The sequence below is a fragment of the Papaver somniferum genome, unplaced genomic scaffold (assembly GCF_003573695.1).
Source record: "Papaver somniferum cultivar HN1 unplaced genomic scaffold, ASM357369v1 unplaced-scaffold_84, whole genome shotgun sequence".
In the NCBI taxonomy this organism is placed as follows: Eukaryota; Viridiplantae; Streptophyta; class Magnoliopsida; order Ranunculales; family Papaveraceae; genus Papaver; species Papaver somniferum.
The window spans coordinates 93,330-105,915 of NW_020651415.1; positions in this window are offsets into that span (position 1 = coordinate 93,330).

Genomic DNA, 12,586 nt, shown 5'->3' on the forward strand with positions numbered 1-12,586 from the left:
TTTTTTTTTTTTTTTTAAGAACAATAAAATGAAGAAAATAAAATTTGGTTTTTGAAATGGGAGCACGCCCACTGTTGGTCCTCTAATGGAATGGGAGGAAGGCTGCGGCCCACGAAACACTAAGTTTTAACTTTGAAAGTTTAATTTGGCCCAGTTGGTTAAGGCCCAACGTTTGTTTTAAAACTTTGGTTTCGTGGTCCACTCTTGAGTGGAAACAAGCCCACAATCGGTTACAAGCTCAGCTGGGTTTAAACCCAGAGTCCAAAATACAAGTCCAATGAAAGAATTTAAACAAGCCCACAAATTAAACAAACAAGCCCACAAATAAATTATTACAAACCCAACAGAAAATAAGAGAAGCCCAAAAATTGGCTTTAATATTACAAGCCCACAATTAAAATTTGGAAGCCCACAATTCGGGTTCTCTTAAATGGGTTACCTTTTAAGCACAGCCCAGCTGCTCTGATATTGTTGCAAAAACCCAGTTGGGCTTTGGTTCTTTTCCTTGGTGGCGTCCCAGCAGAGGAAAAACAGGTTCAGAACAGCAGGTCCAACAGCAAATGAAGTGAAGCAGATGCAGATGCAAATGCGATGAAGTGAAATGCAAAAATAGCTAATAAAACTACTAGAAAAACACAGCACTAGTCCCCGGCAACGGCGCCAAAAACTTGGTGGACCCGGAGGAGTGTGAAAATTAAGCGTAATAAAAACGGGCCTACAGTAATACCGCAAGTGCACGGTCGTCGGTTGTGGCTCGTGCAAGTACGGGTCGATCCACAGAGACTGGGTGTGTTTTGTAGTTTCTAACTATTTTGGGTTTCTAAATTGCTAATGGGCTTTGAGTACCAAAGGGTCTTGAATATCAATGGGCTTTGAATAACTTTGAAGCTTTTGCTTTCACAATAAGAGCAAGATGGGCTTTGATTAACTGTGAAGCAGTTTGGGCTTTTGGTCTTTTGAATTGCACTGGGCCTTGGGCTAACAGTGACTGTGAATTGGGCTCAATGTCTTTTGATGTGAACTGGGCTTGGTAACAGTGAACTGGGCCTTAGCTTTTTGGAGTGAACTGAGCCTTGGGCTCAGTTGGCTGGGCCTTTAGATTAGCTAGGCTTTAGTTCTTAACCTGAACTGTGGTCTTTAGCTGAGCCAAGCTCAGTTGCAGCAGCAGCAGTGGCTTCAGCAGCAGCAGAAGTAGGAGAACAAGGCAGCAGAGCACTAGGCAGTGAATGCAGTAACAAGAACAGGAGAAACAATGCAATGCTATTTACAGTGAAATGAAAACAGAAAAGAAAAAGCAGCCCAGTTGCAGCAGCAGCAGCAAGGAAAAGAAAGCAGCAGCAGCAGCAGTTTTGCACAGCAGGGGAAAGAAAGCAGTGCACAGCAGCAGCACAAGCAATGCAAGTAGTAGCAGCAGCAGAACAAGGAGTAGTTGAAGTAGCAGGAGAAAATGGCAAACAAAATGAAGGACAAGTGAAAGTAAAACAGTGGCAGTGAAGGAATGAGGAAAAGTGAAGAAAAGCAAAGGAAATGGCAGTGTAATAAACCAAGGCCTAAGCCAAGGGCAATGGCAGTGAGCAAATAAGAATAACAGAACAGAGAAACAACACAACTGGGTTATGAATCCACCCTGTGACCTAGCCAGATAGTATAGTTCTAGGTTGAATCCTTAATGGAATTAAGTGACAGTTAAGTCCAACTTAAGATCCTAAGCATACAAAAAGGGAATAGCAAGATAAACAGCTTGCTCAACTGATGTGCTCCTAGTATTGACTGTCTTTTGACAGTACAATCAATCACAAGCACTAGTGAGCACTGAATTCTCCCATTTCTCAATCAAATCAGTGCACTAAGGCTTCTAACCTAACATTCCACTACCTAACAGTCCACTAAAGCTTCATCTGAGCCTCGGCTAATGAGAATATGAGAGAACAGATGGAACAACACATGATTAACAGGAACAACACAAAAACATCACATTAACAACAACAACAACAGGATATTAAAACAGGGGACATTACACAAAAACAGGGAACATCACATTAACAACAGGGAACATTACATTAACAGAACATGAATATATGCAGAACATCAAAGTTCTGGACACTGGCTATTCCAGCATACCCAAAACATTACACCCTCACTTCCTATTTATAATCAGAACACCCAATTAGGGTTTTTACACCAAACCCCCAAATTTAACAAAATTAGGGTTTATAGGAATTTGGGAAAAACTCACCATACCCTCTAAATTTGTTGTCCCCTCTGCAAATTGACGCCAACCCATGCTCCCAAAATTAGGGTTTATAGGGTTTTCTGCTCTTTTCCGCTCTGCTATTCATCCGAACTTTATTTAGTACCTAAAAATGCAAAATTAATTAAGAAAAATATTTATTCTTGAAAACAACGAAAATACAGAATATGGGATAAAATGTAGAATTAATGCACAAAAGATGAGTTAAATGCCAAGAAAAATATATAGAAATATGCACTTTTTAGCACTCATCAAGATACCCATAGAGATATGTGGTAACGACATCCATAAGTTGCATTTCAAGTCCTTCTGAAACTACTAAGCTGACTAAGTAACGGAACATTATGACGTCCATTAAAGGAGAGTACGTTTCTTCGTAATCGATCCTATGGCGTTGTGAGAAACCTTGTGCCACAAGGCGAGCCTTATATCTCAAGACTTCGTTCTTCTCATTAAGCTTTCTAACAAATACCCATTTATGTCCTACAGGCTTTACACCTTGTGGGGTTAGCACTAGCGCACCAAATACCTGTATTTTTGCCAGTGAATCTAGTTCAGCACGGATTGCATCTCTCCACTGAGGACAATATGATCACTTTTGGCATTATGCAATAGAGTGTGGTTCGATATCATCATGTTCTATAATCTCTCGAGCAACAGTATATGCGAATATATCATCAATATGCGTGGAGGATCTTTCCATCAACACCTATGCACTTTCATAATCCATAGATATTTCTTGGTTCTCTAGAATTAATTTAAAATTTGGGGCGTCCCCTAGTAATGATTCATGTACATAACTGTAATCAGAGACAATCTCATGAGATGGATTATTGGTATTGATGATATATGGATCGGTTTGCGCCTTACTCTCCCTTTTCTTCCTTGGATGGGTATCGATCGAACCAAGTGGTCCCCCTCTTACTTTTAGGGGACACGGCCTTAGCTACACTTCCACGAAGTGTAGCCTTGGTACCTACATCTATTGTACCTTTTCCCTTGTAGGGAATTTCCAACCTTGCAGGCACGTTTGCCATTGGTATATGTGATCTTGTCACTTTAGCGATATCAGTAAATGCACCAGGCATTGAATTTGCTATATTTCGAGGATCTATAATTCTTTTCACTTCACCTTCGCATTGTGGAGTGCGGGGATCAAGATGAGACAACGTGGGAACACACCACGAAAATTCCTGTCGTTCCCTTTGGAAGTCCTTTTCCATACCTCCCCCTAACGACGGGAAGGTTGTCTCATCCAAGTGACAATCCACAAATTTAGCGGTAAAGAGATCGCCTGTCAAAGGTTCTAAGTAGCGGATAATTTTTGGGGATTCCTATCCAACATAAATACCTAATCGTCTTTGTGGACCCATCTTAGTACGTTGTAGGGGCGTAATGGGAACGTATACGGCACAACCAAATATGCGTAAATGTGAAATGTCAGGGACTCAGGATCATATCCAGTTACCAACTGGTACACAGAAAATGGTTGGCTAGCAGTGGGGATAAAGCGAATAAGTAATGCTGCATGCAATATAGCGTACCCCCAAGCAGTAATAGGCAGGTTGGAACACATAACCAATGCCCTATATATCATTTGTAACCTTTTGATGGTAGCTTATGCGATACCATTTTGGGTGTGTACATGGGGTACATGATGCTCTACGTCAATTCCGTTAGACATACAAAAATCATCAAATCCTTTAGATGTAAATTCTCCAGCATTATCAAGTCTGATAGACTTGATTGCATGATCAGGGTGGTGAGATCTTAGTCGTATAATTTGTGCTAGGAGCTTTGCAAATGCAGCATTTCTTGTGGACAACAATGCAACGTGTGACCAACGGGTCGAAGCATCAACCAGAACAATAAAAACCTGAATGGTCCGCATTTTGGATTATAGGTCCGCAAATATTACCTTGTATTCTTTGCAAAAACGGAATATTTTGTTTGGTATCTTTATCATACGATGGTCTCGATCTTGTTTTTGCTAAAGAACAAGCTTTGCAGAATGAGCGATGTGCCTTCGATAAGGATAGCGAAAAAGAATGGGATAGGGGGTGCGTTTCAATTACTTTGGAAGACGAGGGTTGCGCTTCTATTACTTTAGAATGCATAAAATGTGCATCATTTACTTTAGAATGCACATTGTTACTCTGCATTGTAACAATCTTCTGTCCCATTCTCTTTTTCATTCTAAAGAAAGGATGTTCGTGTGAGTTCTTCAAAATGCGGATCATCATATCACGACCTGGGATCTCTAGTCGATCGTTCAAAAGCTTATATAAGTCACTGGCCAATAGTTCATTATTAGAAAGCACATCGGATTCGATAATCCTAATAGTGGTGATATATAATCCACTAGATTGACTCATTAGTTTCTATAATATGCGCTTCCTTCCGCATTCATTAGAGGTCACATATATGTGCTCAATTTCATTTTAACAGTGAGTTTGCAAGTGATAACCATTTGCACGGATATCCTTGAAACTTAACAAAGCGCGGTGAGCTCTTGGTGCATATAGAGCTTCTGTGACTTTAATCATTGTGCCATTTGCCAACAACAATTGAGTAGTACCTCGCTCAATTATTACTTGAGATGATCTAATCATCGTAGTCACACATGTATTATAAGGAGTAAAATCGACAAATAATTGTCTATTTCTTAGGATAGTGTGGGTGGTTGCACTATCAACTAAACATTCAATTTCTCCTGGAGACATTCCTACAAGTACATTAGGCAGGAATGTTACAAATAAAAAAAACGAACAATTTATCTCACTTTCTTTAGAGAATCTTGTTCTACTAGAATGACGTCCTTTCCATTCTAATTGACATGCTAAACAATAGATTATTATAAACAAAGTAAAATCCTATAGAACATAATAGAAAATAAGTACTTATAGATAATCCATACACATAACATAAAGATGGTAAAAACATATTTTTCAACATCAACACCTACTTAAATCATGAAACAAACGATAGTCTAAGATAACATAAAAAGAGAGAGTCTAGCAAGCCATAAAACCAGAAACTAAATTCTTAGGCCCAAGCAAAATCAGGAACATCCATTGTTGGGGCAAAGTCCTCATTGCCCAGGAAGTCTGAGATTGTGAGGTTGACGTCAGGGGCTACATCATTTTCTTCCACATAGTTAGCCTCTTGTTCGAGAGTTTCCCGGTACTTTTTGTAGCTCGCAACTACATTGGCACCAGCCTTGCACTGCTTATACCAATGTCCAGTAGATCCACACCTAAAACAAGGCGCACTTTCATCTGCGGCCCATTTGTTAGTGGGATTTTTGGTGTTTTCTCAAACTTAGGATTATTACCACCATGACCAGAAGTTTCTTCTCTGTGCCAAATATTGGAATGACTTTTACGTCATCGACCACGATTATTTCCCTTCGTCCTCTTCCACGAGAGGTGTTATCTCCACGTGGGTATGGCCAAACCATACCAAATTCTTCCCGGTACCATTTTTTCGTGACCAAATTTCTTTATGGCTTTGTGGGCAATGCAGATATATCATATAGTCCAATCTCTGATCATGACCTAGTCCTCAAAATTAATTAACCAAGCTTCTTTTTGGTTTTAACAAGGGGACTGTTTGCAAACAATTCAGTAATAAGGTTGACAAAATAGTCAACTAAAAATAGGTTTGTTTAAAAAATTAAACTACAGACCAATTTATCATTTATATACGCATATAAATTTATATACGCATAATTAATAGCAAACCATTTGCAGGATAAAATTGAGTTTTGGTTAATATTTGTGACATGCATGAAAAATATCAAACTAATATATAATACTAATTTTAAAGTACATGTCAATTTTTTTTTTACAATTTTGAGGAAGGTCTAAAAATATGACATACTTAAAAAAAATATGTACGGTAAATTATAACATATGGTGGGGATAGCATCATGAATGTATACATATATGATGAATATTTGATAAAAATTAAATACTATAATATTCATGGTTTAAAAATAATTACCATACATACATATGCATCATGGGTATAATGATATGATGTCCTTCAAAGGTAATACTCATACATGTATTTATTTATTTTCTTTTCAAGAAAAAAGTACAACATCACATGGAGTTTGAAACAAAATCAGATGGGCCTTTTTTTTTAAGTAAAACAAATCATATTTTTGTGTATCACATGATTTTCATTAATTAAACTAGAGATGAAAATGTCACTTTCATGATAGAAGGCAAGCATGTGATGTTAAAGAAACAAATAAGCTATCACTATCAAGTTGAAAATCAGATAGGAAAAATCAAATGGATTATTCTCTTTTAACTTTTGGTGTAACTAAAATAAATAATAGAAGCTAAGATTAGCATGTCATGTGATAGATGAGACAAATATAGCACTTTAAATAAAGGTAAATAGGTACATGGTAATAGAAAGAGTAGTTGAGTTATACCTTCTTTTGGAAAAATCCTACTTGTTTTTGAGGATGAAGCCAACAACTTTCTTTTGTTTTGTATTTGAAAGATTAAAACTCAAATGGTTAGAGGCAAAATGGTGATAACGTGTAAAAGTTTGTTGTATGGAGAGACAAAACATGAAAGTATAAAAGAGACAAAAGAGAAGGAGGAGAATCATATGGGATTTCATTAGCTTGTACTCTTTAAATACATGGGATAAAGACAAGGTAGTAGTACATGGGGGTGGTCAACCATACCACCAATAATATTCTTACAACAAATTTTTTGATTGTTTAGTTTGTGTACTTTCTTGTACACTATATATGTTTCAGTTTATTGTAAAAAATAATTCTCTGATGGATTTAATTGTGATCTTTTGATGTTAAATTTCTGTGTTAGTGGATTTGATTTTGTTATCTTTTTAGATATGTCTCATATCTTTTTTATTAGTTAGTTATTTGATTTATCACTTATGTGTTAATTGAACCTAAAAATAGCTATTTTTTAGATCTTTTATTTGTCATTCAGATCTTTAATGTCTTCATCTGTGTTCGGCTATTTCTTTTACTAACAGAAAGTTTCTCTGTTTTGTTATCGCACCTGATTTTCCGGGTTCCTGATTTACTTAATGTTCCCTTAGCGAAGGAAAGGAAAAGTCACCATACCCAAGTTATATATATCACACCGGCTGAGTGTACTATCTACTTCATTAATTCATACAACTCTCATATGCACCACAGTCACACCAATACGCAGGTGTGAAAATTAATACCTTTTGGGGGTCCACAAAAGAAAATCTTCCGTAGCATAAATACAGTACTAGGAGGTAGCAAACTTAACTACATCTCTACTTTTGGGTCAATACTGTATAATTTAATAGTATTTGGGCTTTGTACCTTCTACAAAACTGTTACGTTTTTATCTTCATCTACTGTTCTTGTTTATATTAAACTTGATTTCTTTTGGATGTAGCACAAGTGCTACACCGTTGCAACATGTGATAGAGATTTGAAGCCGAGAATTTGCAAGGTATATCCGCACATTTTGACATGCCTTGAAACTTTGATTTTCTTTCGGTACCTTCTTTTTCATTTAAAAAAAAATGATTCCTTAACAAATGTCATTTTTCTTCTTTTAATTAATATGCATAATTTGCTTGATTGGGAGCAGGTTCCCGGTGTTCCAATCATGTCCATCGCTATCCATAAGTTCTAAGTACTCGATTGAGGGAGTAGATGAAGCAAACCCTGGTGGAGGTACGGTTAGGATGCTGTCATAATCACTATTGTTTAGATAATATAAATAGCATAATATAAGTAACACTTTTGGTACAACTTGATTGATGAAAAAGAAGAGTTATTTAATCTTTTTGGGCTTCCTGTTCCTACCCAAAGACTCAAAGAGTCTCCTCTTTTTTGTGGCTTAGTTTGTGTTCTGTTTTCAGTGAATTTTGATTTCACTAATACATGCAAGTGTGTAATATCTCTATTTAAGTTTTTTTTAGTAATTTACTTACGTTGGGTATTCACTCTATTTTAAGCAGCTCCTCAATATTGATGACTGAGGATGATACTCATTAGCAAAGAAAGTGTTCAAGATAGAATAACTTCTGCTGGGGTTGCTAAAACTCAATTTCTTGCTAATGCATATGTTGATAGCGGAAAGGAACCAAATGATGACACAATTATGACTGCATGATCGAAGAAACAATTGGCGCAAATGAGATGTTATGCGATACAGAAAATGGAGCACTTCAACAATCTTATGTTCAAGATGTGAGATGATTCAGTAGCCAAAGATTATATAACTCCTGCAGGAAAGCGAGCAATTAGAGTGGCAATGTTATAAAAAATTGAATTCAATCTTAGCAAGAATTTATCTTGCAATTTGTACTCGGAGATTCCATTTTTTTAATGGTATTTTAGGTAATTAATATAAATTTATTTTCACAATGTTTACTTTAAGATTCTATTTTGTTTTCAGATTCAGTTAAACCAAAATCGGTTTCGGATACACTATATCTGAATCAGAATGGATTTTAGCTAAATGAATGAATTTAAGATTCAGAAAATTTATATACCTAAATCTGAACTGGTGTCATGAAAATGACGTTATTATATTCAAAACCTAATAACAGTGATACTAAGGGCCTCCCTTATGACATATATCATCAGTTATTATATTTAACGTCCGAAAACCGTTGTATCAAAGTCACATATTTTATTTGTCACACTTAATGACGTTCTTTATTTGTTATTATAAAGAGTCACACCAAATAAACAATGGTTCGAATAACAGATGAAAACCGTGATAAACTATGTTTTATAACAGATTTCATCATTTATTGCCCTTTCTGGACTAGTGTTTGGTTTTTCTAATATGCAGGTATCAACCATGTCTGAAAAAAATGTTTATGTTGTCCTGAATCATGGTAAGGATTCGGCTCTATTTGTGTACATATTTGTAAAGTGAAATTCTTTGTGATTCATACATGGGTTGTTTTGTTTGAATCAGTGCTTTATTTTGTTATTTTTATGTAAATATTTACATTCTTGCACACTAATATGCTCTGTGACGAATGCATGATCTGTTTTGTTGGTATATATGCTAGATTTTGTTATTTTTCTATATATGTGTACATGTTTTTACACTGAAATGGTTTGAGATGAATATATATGGACTGTTACGTAGGTGCAAATATTAGATCTTTGTGTTAGTATTCTCTTTAACGAATGTATGGCATTTCACGAGGGCATGATGCTCGAATTTGTTATTTTTTGTAGGGGTGTACATGTTTGTACACTAGTATATGTTTCAGTTTATATAGAATATGCATGCACTTTAGTGTACACCGTTTGTGTTTTTTATATATGTAATTGTAAGGTTGTGTATGTTATTTTTGAATCATGTTGTGCTTTCGTCTTTATTTTTGTAGATGAGTACATATTTGTACAATGAAATTCTCTGTGATACATGCATGGGATGTTTTGTTTGAATCTCTCTATTTTAGTTACTTTTCAATAGATGTGTATATAACTGTACACTAGTATGTTCTTTGATGAATGCATGGCATGTTTTGTGGGTATGGATGCAAGATTATGTCATTTTTCTGTAGATGTTTACATGTTTTTACACTGAAATGCTTTATAGTGAATATATGGCATTCATGTTGGTATGAATGCGAGATTTTGTTAGGTTTTTTTAGAAGAGTACATGTTTTTGTACACTAGTATACTCTTTGATTAATGGGTGGCATTTCCTATGGGTTTAATATATATAAATGCTAGAATTTGTTAGGTTTCCATAGAGGTGTACATATTTGTACACTAGTATATATAAATGGTGCACCTTGTCATGTCTCATTGTATATGACATTTTTATGGGTATGGATGTGCACATGTTGATTGTTTTGAAGATGTGCATAGTTCTGCAAGTAAGTGTTCATAGTTGTACACATGTTTTTTTCTTAATATTTACATATTTATACATATTGATTTAATTTGAATCTGCGTATAGTTTCCAGATCATTTTCATTGGTGTTTTATGTTTTTTTTTTCCAGACTGAAGATTATCAAGTTCATGTATGTAAATTTAGAATGACAATTTCAGCGCATATTTGGTGGAACCATGTCTTCTGTCTCTAATTTTGTAAAACCACTACTAAATGAAACTGAAATCCTAAAGGTGAACCTGGCTGACTTAAGATGAGTCAAGTAGTATTTTTAGGGAATTTCGATAAAATGTCCCCGTTTTGAATTACTATAAATAAAATGCCACCGTTTTTTTTTGCACTTTTCAAAAGTACCCCATTATGACCGTTTTATTTAAAAATCGGTAAACGGATGTCAGTTGTCGTTATATCCCATGTGGCAGTTGAAAAAATTCTATTGAATCACTCCTTAGATTTGGTTCGATCCAATGAGTTCTGGCGATTTGACTCTGTAAATGACTCATCTTCATCTGTTCAAGCTCATGGAGGGAATGGCGGTTTCAAGATCACCTTTTCTAATGCCCAATGTTGCACCATCATAGTGCCATATCCTCCCCTATAATCCATTCCTAATCATTCATCTTAATTTCAATCCATACAACAAACCAATTCAACATTGCCTGCGATTTACACTCTTCCATACAACCAACACAGTTTAAATCATTTCAGCTGCACACCTCCATTCATTTCACCTGCAATATCCTGGCAAAAACTCACACGGATCCACAACTTCCATTCCAGCATACTGCATCACCACTCCCTTCAACCAAAACCAAAAAACCGCTGCAATAACTCAAAACTGCAGCAATATAACCGTCTCAGCATTAGTTACTTGGTTGTACCTGCTACATCTCACAACTTCATATCTTGTACCATGTAGCTTCATAAACTTCAAGCAGTTCAGTCAAAACAACAACTTAATAAGTGTCATCTTCTACACCACACCAGCTTCACTACAATCCATTCCTAAGTATACAACTAATCTGTTTTAGCTCTTTTTTTTCATAAATAACAAATACAGTTTAGTATTAACTCAACTGAATTCAACCTAATACCACCACCTGCAATCTTTCATCTGCAGCTTCAACTCGGAATGCTACTCACCAGAACCATACACCACCTTTTTCATCTCTTTCAGTCTCACACAGGGATGATCACTGCAGTTTTTATTCTAATTTACTATATCAGTTCCATTAGCTTCAACAGCCACACTCCATAACCCCACCACTACCTGTACTCTTAGTACCACTATATAAACAGTCACTTAATTCTTGAACTGCAATTCCCTCATCTCTATACCTATAACTAAGGGTCAGAACTAATCAAACCCAATTTACCCAAACCTTATTCTCTAGATATCATAACAACTGCAATATCATCATTGGATAATGCACCTGCAATAACCAAACATACATCTAAAGCTTCAATCCATTTTGAACTCATCATATATATCACCCTTCCTCCTCCATGCAATTCAACACAAATCTAAACTACCTCCACAGTTCAACCCCATACTCAACTCAGTCTCAGATTCGTTCTTAATCGCACAAATTCAACAATCAAGAATTCAATTCAAAGTACTAAAACTAAAAAGAAATTGTAGGATTACCCAAGTACTACACCTTCTGAATCTATAAATCATCAATCACCTCTATGGAAACCCTTTTCGTTTCTGGTCATGAAACTCATCACCAACATCAATTTCATCTGCTAAAAGTTTATTCCACATATAAATTTACTCTAATCCTCTCAATTTTTCAATACCCATATCTAATCGTCCTCCTAGAACACCAAATTCATCTTACGAATTTTGTCCGAGTTCTTCATGAAACCCTAATTCTTCGATCTTCATCAAAAATCAAAATCAACACTACAACATTAATTAATCAATAACACTCTTTATTTTTCATCCTTAGTTAACTCAATACACCTCCCAATTTCAACCATATGAAACCTAATTGAAATATTGAGTATTGAGATAGAGAAGGAGGGTTTGTCTGGAGGAGAAAGGAAGAGAAAACGATAAAAAAAGGGACGCATGTTGGGAAGGATAAGGGTTTGAGAGGATAAACACGTAATTACTGGTAGGCGAATATAGATGTGTAAATAAGATGAATAAATGGATGCCTACAGTGATACCGCAAGTGCACGGTGTTGTTGTAGTGAGTGCACAAGTACGGGTCGAATCCACAGAGACTAGGTGTGTGTGATTGAAGTTTCCTAAGCTAATTCTATGAGTAGTGAACTAATGAAGCAAAGAGTGACAGTGGAAAATGACAGTTACAATGGCAATGAGCCAAAGGCAGTGAAGTATAGAATGAAGGTACTAGTGGCAGTGAGGCAGTGAGGGAAAGAAACAGTGACTTTAGGCTTAGTCACTAAGGTTTTTGATTC